The sequence below is a fragment of the Akebia trifoliata genome, chromosome 10, assembly GCF_017979445.1.
Source record: "Akebia trifoliata isolate Shusen 1 chromosome 10, ASM1797944v1, whole genome shotgun sequence".
Classification (NCBI taxonomy): domain Eukaryota; kingdom Viridiplantae; phylum Streptophyta; class Magnoliopsida; order Ranunculales; family Lardizabalaceae; genus Akebia; species Akebia trifoliata.
Window position 1 is genome coordinate 20,801,859 of NC_141384.1, and position 10,342 is coordinate 20,812,200.

A 10,342-nucleotide genomic window follows, 5' to 3' on the forward strand; every position below is an offset into this window, starting at 1 on the left:
GCCTATATAAGATTCTCAAACACTTACTAAGGGTGAGTGATGGTCTAAGGGTGGTAAAATTACCAAAATATTCTTTATGACCATTTAAAGCTCCCCAATGCTCCGATGAATGAATGGGTCAAGGTATTTACCAGAATGGGTCAACCTAACAATCATCTAGGTGTTGGGGAATGATCTAAGTGGTCTCATTACCTTTTAGGTTTTATGCACACATAGAATGAGCATCTTGTTGATGTGTTTGAGGTTGAGCGATTTTACCGAGGTCTTTATATGTCTTCAATTGTAAATCGGTCTGACACACAACTTAAGTCTTGGGATTGACAAAATGTGGAACTAACAAAAACTCTCTACTATTTGTCATGGACAACTTTATCAAAAACGGATTTCATGAGTTTACAACAAGAAAGTCAGACGAAGAGAATTTCAATCGGATGATCTGGGTTTGAAGAAGATCCTCCAATTTCAAAAAGATCCAATGGACAAGTTCAAGTCAAATTACGAGGGCCCCTTCGTAGTCAAGAAGGTGATCTTAGGTGTGTTAATCCTTGTAGAGATCAATGGTGAAGTGTTTCTTAAGCCATTAAATGCTAACAATCAAAATATATTATGCCTAAGATCCAATACCTAAAAAAACAAGGGGTCACTTTTCATTTCCAAAATCTTACCAAAATATTACTTAGTCAAACCCCTTTGAGTCTGATCATTTCTTTGACCACCTAGAGCTAGGACAAGTCGGAGGATAAACCGAGGAAAATTGGGGGAATAACTAGGTTTTTTTAATAAAAGAAAAATAAAAATAAAAACAAATAAGAAAAGCAAATAAAAATTAAACTAATTCAATTAACTCCTAGCCCGCATGCGTATAAACTTTGAACAACTAAAAATAAAAAAATAAAAACAATACAAAAACCAAAATTTTCAATCTTGGGCTCGACTTTCATCTCGAAGGCTAAAAGAAAACCAAGAGGATAACATCATTGATAGTTTTAAAAAAATGGTAATTTAGGAAAGTAATAAGGGCACCCCCTAGTTCATACCTAGTACATTTATTTCTGAGCCTTTTTTATCATTTCCTTCTTTAACCTAGTCATAACCTACATTACAACCTAAATAAAAGCCTTCTCCAATTAAGTAAAAGGTCAAAAGTAAGATCCAACAGTCAACTAGTTGGTGATGACAGAATTCAAATAATGTTTGGCAGCAACAAAAAAGAAGGTAGATAAAATCAATAAGGAGACATTGATCTTGTGTCTCACCTCGAACTCAAGTCATAAGATTCGTTGGAAAATGCGAGAGAGAAGATCAGATCAAATATTCTAAATAAGGCACAACTACTTGAGAAACAAAACAAGATCGAATCATCAGAATAGTAGTGTCTCTAATTTGTTAGCTCAACATGAATCACCAAACCACTAGAGTCATTTGGATTTTGATCGAGTTTGAGTCATTGTTTCATTTTATTTGTAATGTTAAAAAATATAGCATTGTTTGAAAGGGCATAGTGAAAATCCAAAAGGGTATTATGAGTAAAAATATTAAAATGTAGCAAAATCAAATACTACTGACATGATGAAAATCCCAAAAGGGTATAGTAGTGAAAAAAAAGGTAGAAAACCAAACTTAGTGAAAACCTTAAACATGCACTATGGGAAATATTGGTAGAATAAAAGAAAACATAAAAAAGGCAAAAAAAAAACTAGGGTTTCTCAATACCATTCACCAACCAACCCAGTCACACCTTCTTATTCATCTTGAACCTAACCTTTCATTTCAACTTCCCTAAATCAGTTAAATCCTTAACTTTTGACTTTGGGGATGTGTCTAAAGGGTCCATGAGAAATTGATAATGGACCTGTGTCATTTGTTTGAAAATTTATCTCGATGACAATAAGATGTTCAAGCCAAGATTTACTTGCATCCTAACCTTGCCTGACTCGGACAATTTTGCGAAAATAAAAATAGTTTACTTGCTATTTAGCGTTACATTTCAAAAAACTAGCAAAAATTAAAAACATCAAAAAACTATATTTTCGGCCAATGAGGAAAAATCTAAAATTTATATTAAAACAATAATTTTCTAAGCAAAAGGTAAATGTCTGAAGCCAATAATACCAAAATATTATTTTCCTATTCATTGCATAATTTTACATCTTAGCTCAAGTGTGTAGAAACATGAAAATAAAGGTGTAGAAATACAAGGAAACCATGTTTAACGATGAAGAAAATAAAAAGCATTTATAAAAGCCTCTAGATCATGCATTTAAGGTTACTTGCGTCATAATGAAAGCACCTATCAAAATGAGACCTACAAGAGATGCCCTTACTTTTTTGAGTCCTCTTTGGTTTGGCGGCCAACTTTACGCCCATTAGGAACTCATCACCTCCTGATATCAGTAGAAGGCGATAGAAGGGAAAGTACTGATGTGAAAACAGTTGCAAAAAGAGAAGCACATAAGACAGGGTACATAGAAAATATAAAAACAATCTCAAATTGTAGTGAAACATAAAGCAATTACCTCAAGTAAAGGCTAGTAAGAATGAATAGAATCACCAGCACCAATTCTTCAAGATAAACCATCAACAACACAGCCCAAACCACCTTAGATGGTGCTATAAATCATATTGCCCCAATCATACTCCCCAATCTGATCAATATCCTGAAGAAGGGGAAGAAAAATGGGATTAACAATGTGACACCCCCTGAAACACTAACACAAAGTTCCATGTCAGATCTCTAGGCACTAGGTAGCGCCTCGAAATTTTGGCATGGTCTCCTCTGTTTATGTTAGCATTCTAAGGCGTTCAACATGTTCCACCTGATAAATAAAATCTATAATATCTTGTATATACATACAAAATATAATAATAGCGGAAGCCTATATACATCCAATAACGTACGATAAATCAGAGTGCGGAAGGATAAATAAATTACAAGATTATACAAACATTCTTCACTCTAACAAAAGTCCTAACGCTCAATACAAGATCCATAATACTATATGAATGAACTAATACCACTAGGGGGTATAGCCCTAATATTCATCAGGTAACGAACTATGGTTGTCTATCTGACCTACTAGATAGTCATCACTCGTGTTCTACACCTGTCTCACTAAGCTCTGGATATAAAACTAAAAAATGGAGAAGGAAAGGGTGAGTAACAATGGTTACCCAGTAAAGAAGCAAATAATTTCTGCCAATAACATCTCCTAACATGAACGAATAAACATACTGAATTATTTTAACATATGCAAAGTTTTACTGAAGAAACTACGATTAACTAGTACATATAGTCAAGGATGAGTAACTAAATATTTTAAAACTCACATTACATCCATCAGCAGTACTCACTATAACATTTTCCTTTTATATAAATCTAATTGACCTAATGAAAATATTAAACATCTATTTCATTTTATATATCAAAATAAGGCAACATATACATAATATGCAAAAGTAGAGTAGTGGAATTAGAGAGTTGAGATTCACGACTGGATCGCTCCTAGTTGAGACATGATGTTTCATAATAAAGTATTAGTTCTTGATTTTGTGGTTGGTCGTTGTTTACCACATCACCCCTCGGGTGTGATTCTTACATTTTACATTTCATTCCTTTTTTTCCTTTTTTCGACTCTTGCACTTTTTACGTTTTCAAACACATCATTCATTTTCTGAATTCATTCAATTAAATATTCATTTTTTGATATCAAATCATTTTTTACACTTTGAAATTCATTTTTATCACTTAAATTAAAACTTTACAAAACTTATATCAAAACGAGGTCTGAACAGTGCACAAAACCCAACTGGCGGAAATAACCCGATGAAATATCCTACCCACATATAATTTGTTATTAAATACAATTAAACACATCAAAAATGAAGGTTCAAGCATGAATTTGAAATAAAGAAAAGAATTCTACATTTTTTTAAATCCATTACAAATTTTTGATAAAAATCCTAAATATCATTTTCATAATCTACAGTTATCAATAGAAATTGACAGTCTTTACTAATCCCTGTGCGAGAGAATTGAAGCACGTGCACAGAAATCAATACGATCAATGCTAAAATCGAGGTGGGTTAGACGTCAAGATGACTGACTTTTTAATCTAACCCGATGGTTTCAAAGATCTCGATGTCATCGTCATTTCTCCCTTCTGTGACGGAAGACAGTTTAGCCTCAAAATAATTGAAATCCAAGGTTTAAAAATTGAAACTCCCGTATCACATACGGCTGATTTTCTACAAAATAGGATGAAAGAGAAGAGGAAATGAAAAGAAATTAAATGGATTTTGTAAAGGTCGATGTTGCGAAAGTTTTTCCTTTCTACATCGGAAGTCGACGGCTACCCGTTCACGGTGAATCTGAGGTTGAAATTTGAAAAAAAAATCAAATTTATTATTTTAGAACCTTCGTCTAGTTTTTGGACGCATATAAGAGATGATGAATAGTGATTTCGTTTAAAAAATTATTTATATAAGTTTTGGGACAAAATCAGTATTTTATATATTGTTTCGTTTGACGATAACTTAATCGTCTGGACTCTAAAAGTGATGAATAAATACTTTATTTTGTATAATTTTTCATTTCAGATGTAATGGTGTGGTCAAATTCAACAAATTTTATCTCTGTCAAAAGTTCACTTTTTCGACCCGATAGGACCCTAAAACTGACGTCGTTTCCATTTTTTATGATAATTCAACTTTTTGGGATCCAAAAATGACAAGTAAATAGTTCATTTTCAATAATTTTTTGTTATGAACCCAATGGTGTGATTGAATTTTTAAAATTCTTACTCTAAAAAAAATCATTATTTTAGCTTGGTCTGACTCGAAAATCGAGGATTTTATAATTTTTCTGTTCAGACTCACATTTGAGCGTGCTTATAGGCTAAAATATGTTTTCCGATCATTTTGAATCTAATGGTGAGGTCAAATTTCATTAAAAATGATCAGAACAAAATCTTAAAGTTTTACCCTAAGTCTCACTTTCAAGATTTTCTCAAACTTCTACTATTTGTTATTTTTTCAGATGTATGAATCAAAAACTTGGGGTTTTACAAATAGCAGTACTCTCCTTATTGATAAAGCGTGTACCTAGCATGATCAGGAAGATATGACGAAAGGTTGCACCAAATTTAAAATAACTAACCTAAATTGTCTTATACCAGTCGTCATTGATATACAATCTTTTCAACCATGTAGACCCAAGCCTGGTAGGTCTAATCCATGCAACATATGAGATATGCTTGAATCCAAGCAACTGTGTTACCTCCTCTCGAGAAGGCATAACTAGAGGAAAAGGTCATCCCCCAAAGCTAATGCCAAGCAAACTCATAAAGTTGGACGGTCGGATCCCTAACTCAACATCTAGTAGGTAAAAGGTATATGTCTCTGTAAACCATGTCTCCATAAGAGCAATGATCAGATCAGGGTCTGATGAATTATAAAATCAGGGATAAACAAAAAGACACTAAAACCAACAAGGTTCATATGTACTTGGAAATCGACGGAAGACTCAACAAACAAAGTGTAGAATGAGTACCAGTTCCCTTTGAAATTTCCATGAGGGAAAAGGTTGGGCATGCTTACCTTAGCATAATTGAAGCGTGGTGGCACAGACCTCTCAAAAGAAGAATATCATGAATATGTGTAGCTATCTCATCAAGGACCACGACTCAATAAGTAGGTCCAGGGTCAGTGACGAGCAACCACCTCGGTCTCCTCAACCTCCTCACTACTCTCGTTGTCGTCATCTCCCTAGACATCAAGATCCTGAACTACCGATCGATGATCATCATCAGACTCATCAGGATTAAAAGGAAGGCGACTACCACTTGCCTTGGATTTCCGTTTCACCAATTCTTTATTTCATTTATTAAGTTGAACTGAACCATCTGAAAATCCATCAAAAACACAAAGATGCTTTAGAATTCCATCCAAAGCCAAAAATTCAAAAAAATACACAATATTCAAAAACCTAACAAAAATTCAAAAATACAAAATTTTGAAGTTAAGCTACCCCTACCCATTTCCAATACATAACCAACTCACCCAATCACTCCAATATCTGAAATTTACAATTTTTCCCCGTTCAAGCATTTTGTCAAACACATGGCAAAAAAAAAAATCCAACCTTAATCAACCCATCCAATCTAAGCCACCAGGTGCCAATCAACCTATTTCATCAATTTAAACCAAAAATCCAACCCAATTTGGAAAACTCCAATCTAAATCTGTACAAAAACTCCACCCAAAAATAACTCCAAATCAATCTAAATCCAAAATTTGTCAAAATCAACCCCAAAATCCATCAATCTGATTCACGTAAATCCACACAATTAACTCCAATTCATCAATTCATCCCCCTACCCCAAACCATTTTCTCAAAATCCGCCCCAATTTTAACATTAAAATCATCTTGCAAATACCCAAATCATTGAAAATCCATCAAATTCATTCCAATCACCCCATCAATTCATCAATTTCATATGAAATTCAAGCACAAAATAAACAAATTTGGTCAAATTTAAAAGAAAAATCATACCTTTGATGAAAAATTTGGGTTTGAAACCCTGTTTGCTAAAAAAGCCACCCGAAATCCGATTCTAACCGTTCAAAAGACACAATCCTCGAGATTAGAGCTCAAAGTGTCTAGATCAAACCATGGATAAAATGCGAACTGGCGAAAAATAGTATGGCCAAAGGTGATCAAAATGGCCAAAAGAAAATCGTCTAAGGATGAAAATTGACCTTCTGTTGGCCAAAGTGTTTCGCTCTCAGTTTTAATATGGAGCATACCCTTTATAAGGAACTATTAAGACAAAAGAATAGTGGATTTTGTTACCCAACGGTCAAGCAAAATGCCCATTGGCTTTTGCTACCAAACGGCCAAGCCAATATGACATTGACCCTTGCAAACCAATGCCAAGTCATTCCCCTTATGACCTCTAATCGGCTATAGTCATGGAAAAATAAAAAAATTCAAAAGAAATAAAAAGTCAAAAAAAAATATAAGAAAATTCAAAAAGAGTCAATGAGAGGAAAGTTCAAAAGATGAGGAAAAGTCAAACGAAGTCGAAAATATCCCCATGAACACTTTTTATCTCCCCAACGAGTACACTCTGATGACAGTAAATTTTCCAGCAAAATCTCTAGCAATGCACAAACATAAACTTCAAGGAATCCCCCCAAGGGATCATTCTCAAGCACACAAGCAATATTAGAAGCAAAGTCGAGTAATGAATAATGTGAGTGCAACATAATCAAAAAGCTATAAATTCTCATAAATGAAGCCAACCTCAAGAAGATTTTGAAGCAACGTGGAAAAAGTAAATTCAATTTTACAAAAGCAAGTGAAAATTGAAGACAATTCATCATCATTTACCTCTTACTCAAATGATCTCAAAGCCATACATCGAGCTAGAAGATTGATTCAAGGTTTCCAAGAACCATACATCGAACCACAAGATCGAGAATTGCTCAATACGTCATCCCTTCAGACTCAGAGCTTGGGAAGGTCACAACTTACATGTCCTTTATTGTTTTGCTTCAATCTAAGTTTGTAAAATGAGACTGGAAAAACGTACAAGTTTGAGCTTATCCTATCAAATAAGAGTTTAAGTTTACGTCTTTACAATTCATCACCAACAACTCTCAGAAAAAGGGGTAATTGTAAACATCCCAATTTGATCGAATAAGCCCGAGAGCTCAATCAAATCTAGAGTTAAGAATCAAATCGAAAAGATTTTGATCAATCAGGTGGGGCCCACATAACCAAAATAAGACCAATCATAATATAACCAAAGAAATGATTTTTTTGCTAGTTCATTAATGACAAACGGCTAAGCATAGGCTTGTCTGGCCATTGGTCACCTAATAGGTAGGTCATGCTTTATTCTGATCTTCTTTTGAGTAGTATACAAGTATATTTTGCTTTGGTTTTTATTTTTCTACATTCAATGCAAGCTCATTTTGGTCGTTGCTCACTAACAGCTAATTCAATTGGACAGTTATTCAGCCCATGGGTGCATGAGATTCGATTTAAAAAATGACCTCATAAGCTTTATCTAATTGGATTTTTCCTTAACAAAGATCCTTTTAATTCTCCAAATGCCCATGCATTAACCTTTGATTAAATTTACCAATTAAGGTTCTTTGGTAATCTTCCTTTTGTTCTAAACTTGATCCAAAGTTTTTCTTGGGCCCTTCTTAAGTTGAATTACCTTTCTAGCCCTAATTTGTTAAGACTCGTTAGACGTAGTTCACACTTATGTCCTTCTAGCCTTTTTTAAAATCCAAGAGAATTCCATGACATTCAATGTAATTGACTCAATTCAAGGGTCCATGACCATTTTATCCTACCTAGAAAAAGCTCTAGAATTTGTGTCAAAAACCTATCTATACTCAATTTGTTAAAGATCTAACTAAACTAAGTGATCAAAAAATCTAAAAATCAATCCCTAATTTACTTGCAACTTAGCCTATTTCTTTCTAGATGGACTCAAAGCCAAGGTCATTGGACTCTTTTAACCTCCCTCAACAATTCTCTAGAACTTGTTATCTTTTACAATCCAATCATTTAATCATCTGATTTCTTAGACTCATAAGAGTGTAAAAGACAATCAAGGACTAGTTTATGAAGGGCAATTAAAATCTTTATGTGTGATTTTATTAGGAATATTGGAATTGGGAACTATAGGATTTATGACAAATTTATCCTGAAAGGTCTCCCAAAAGCCTATAAATAGAACCTCTATCCAAGATAAATGGAAGAGAATAATTTGAGCTCCAAAACTTTGGCAAAATCCCTTCTCTAAGTCTTCCAACCTTCCCAAAATTCTATCCAAATAGCCTTCCTCCTTCCCTAAAAGCCAAAACCCAATAAGAAGAAGAAGACCAAGGTGGGGCTAAGCATTAATCCCCTATAATCCCTCCATTCTCACCACTCCCCTTCTTTTTTATTTCAAGTTTTTTTTAATTTATGTTTAGTAATGCAGACCTTTAAATTCCTATTCTAAAGGCTTGGGGGTAGAGAATAATCCCTCCTAGTGAGGTAATCTTCCCCTATAAATCCTTAATAAGTTTCATGAGAACATTTTAAATTCCATTAGCATAGATGTTCTTGCCTTAATTTAAATTCTTAGAAAATTGTTTCTTTCTTGTTTTCTCTATGGCTTAAGAGCTAGAGAGTAAACCCTCTTTCAGGTAATCTTCTCTTCGTGAGCCCATATGTACATACACAACCATGCACACACTTACAAGTCTAAATATGAAGTAAGGTCTAGGTTCTTCTAGACCTATATCTAACTCTAAAATCAACAAAAAGATTATCCCCAATTGATTAACACCATCATGAATAAAGTCTTGGCTCCAACAATGTTTTGTTCAACTCATGAACATCACTTATAGACCAAACCAATAAATAAAGGCTCCTAAGGGAGTACATATTTAAGAAAAAAGACTTGAAGACTCAAAATGATAAAATCTAAGTGAATTTCCATCAAAGTCTCAAGTTCACAAAAAAAATCCAACAAGCACCTACTTCTAGTAGTGGCTTGCTCACTATTTTCATTTATCTAGATTATAAATTGAACTATAGCTCCTAAATTTCTTAACTTCTATCATCTCCTCTAATCTCAAAAAAAAAAAAAACAAAACAAAACAAAAAAATGTTTTATATATCCCCTATGGTCATACCAATGGTAACCATCACTGGATAGGAGGGACAAGATGCCTAACACCTTCCTTGTCCCTCAACCGAATCTCCCTACTTAGTTCTCTAGGTATACCTATGTCCTTACCCATTGAAAGTGAGTCATGACAAGTTTAAAAGTATTTCAAAAATTCATCTTGTAATGCCCATTCACACCCAAACTCTTTGAATGGTGGCGACTCTAAAACCCTTTGTAAATGAGATCAAAACTTCAAAAAAATTTAAATCTCACGTACCTGTACATATTAATTAAATAATCCATAAAATTAAATGTTTATGTGAGATTATAGGTAGTATATAATTCATTCTTATGCATTGTAAATTTTTGGTTATTGAGATTCAAGGACAATTTAGAAGGCGTTCTTCGATGGCCAATGTATAATGATAGTTTTGTTCATGATCCAAATGACTACATCTATGCATGATATTTTTGTTGTATGCACCATTTGTCCTTCATCTAATAAAATAATAAAATTTATAGGCACTAATGCGTTTTCTACACTATTTCCATATTAACAAACACAACCCCACATATATAAAAGATCAACTTCCAAAGCCCAAAACAATTCTTTATCAAATTGTAATTATTACAATCATCTTCGGTCCCTTGACAAAAAGTTGAAT

The 10,342-nt window shown here is 33.6% G+C and overlaps 1 long non-coding RNA gene across 1 annotated transcript; it reads right to left on the reverse strand.

Annotated features, from left to right (window-relative positions):
- Window positions 1-2,175: 2,175 nt before the first annotated feature.
- On the reverse strand, window positions 2,176-6,751 carry LOC147393243 (uncharacterized). Its single transcript, XR_015181943.1, has 4 exons — window positions 6,551-6,751; window positions 5,596-5,900; window positions 2,517-2,657; window positions 2,176-2,418 (listed from the first exon to the last, which is right to left on the reverse strand). It is a non-coding gene; the product is annotated as an uncharacterized LOC147393243 (long non-coding RNA).
- Window positions 6,752-10,342: the final 3,591 nt, after the last annotated feature.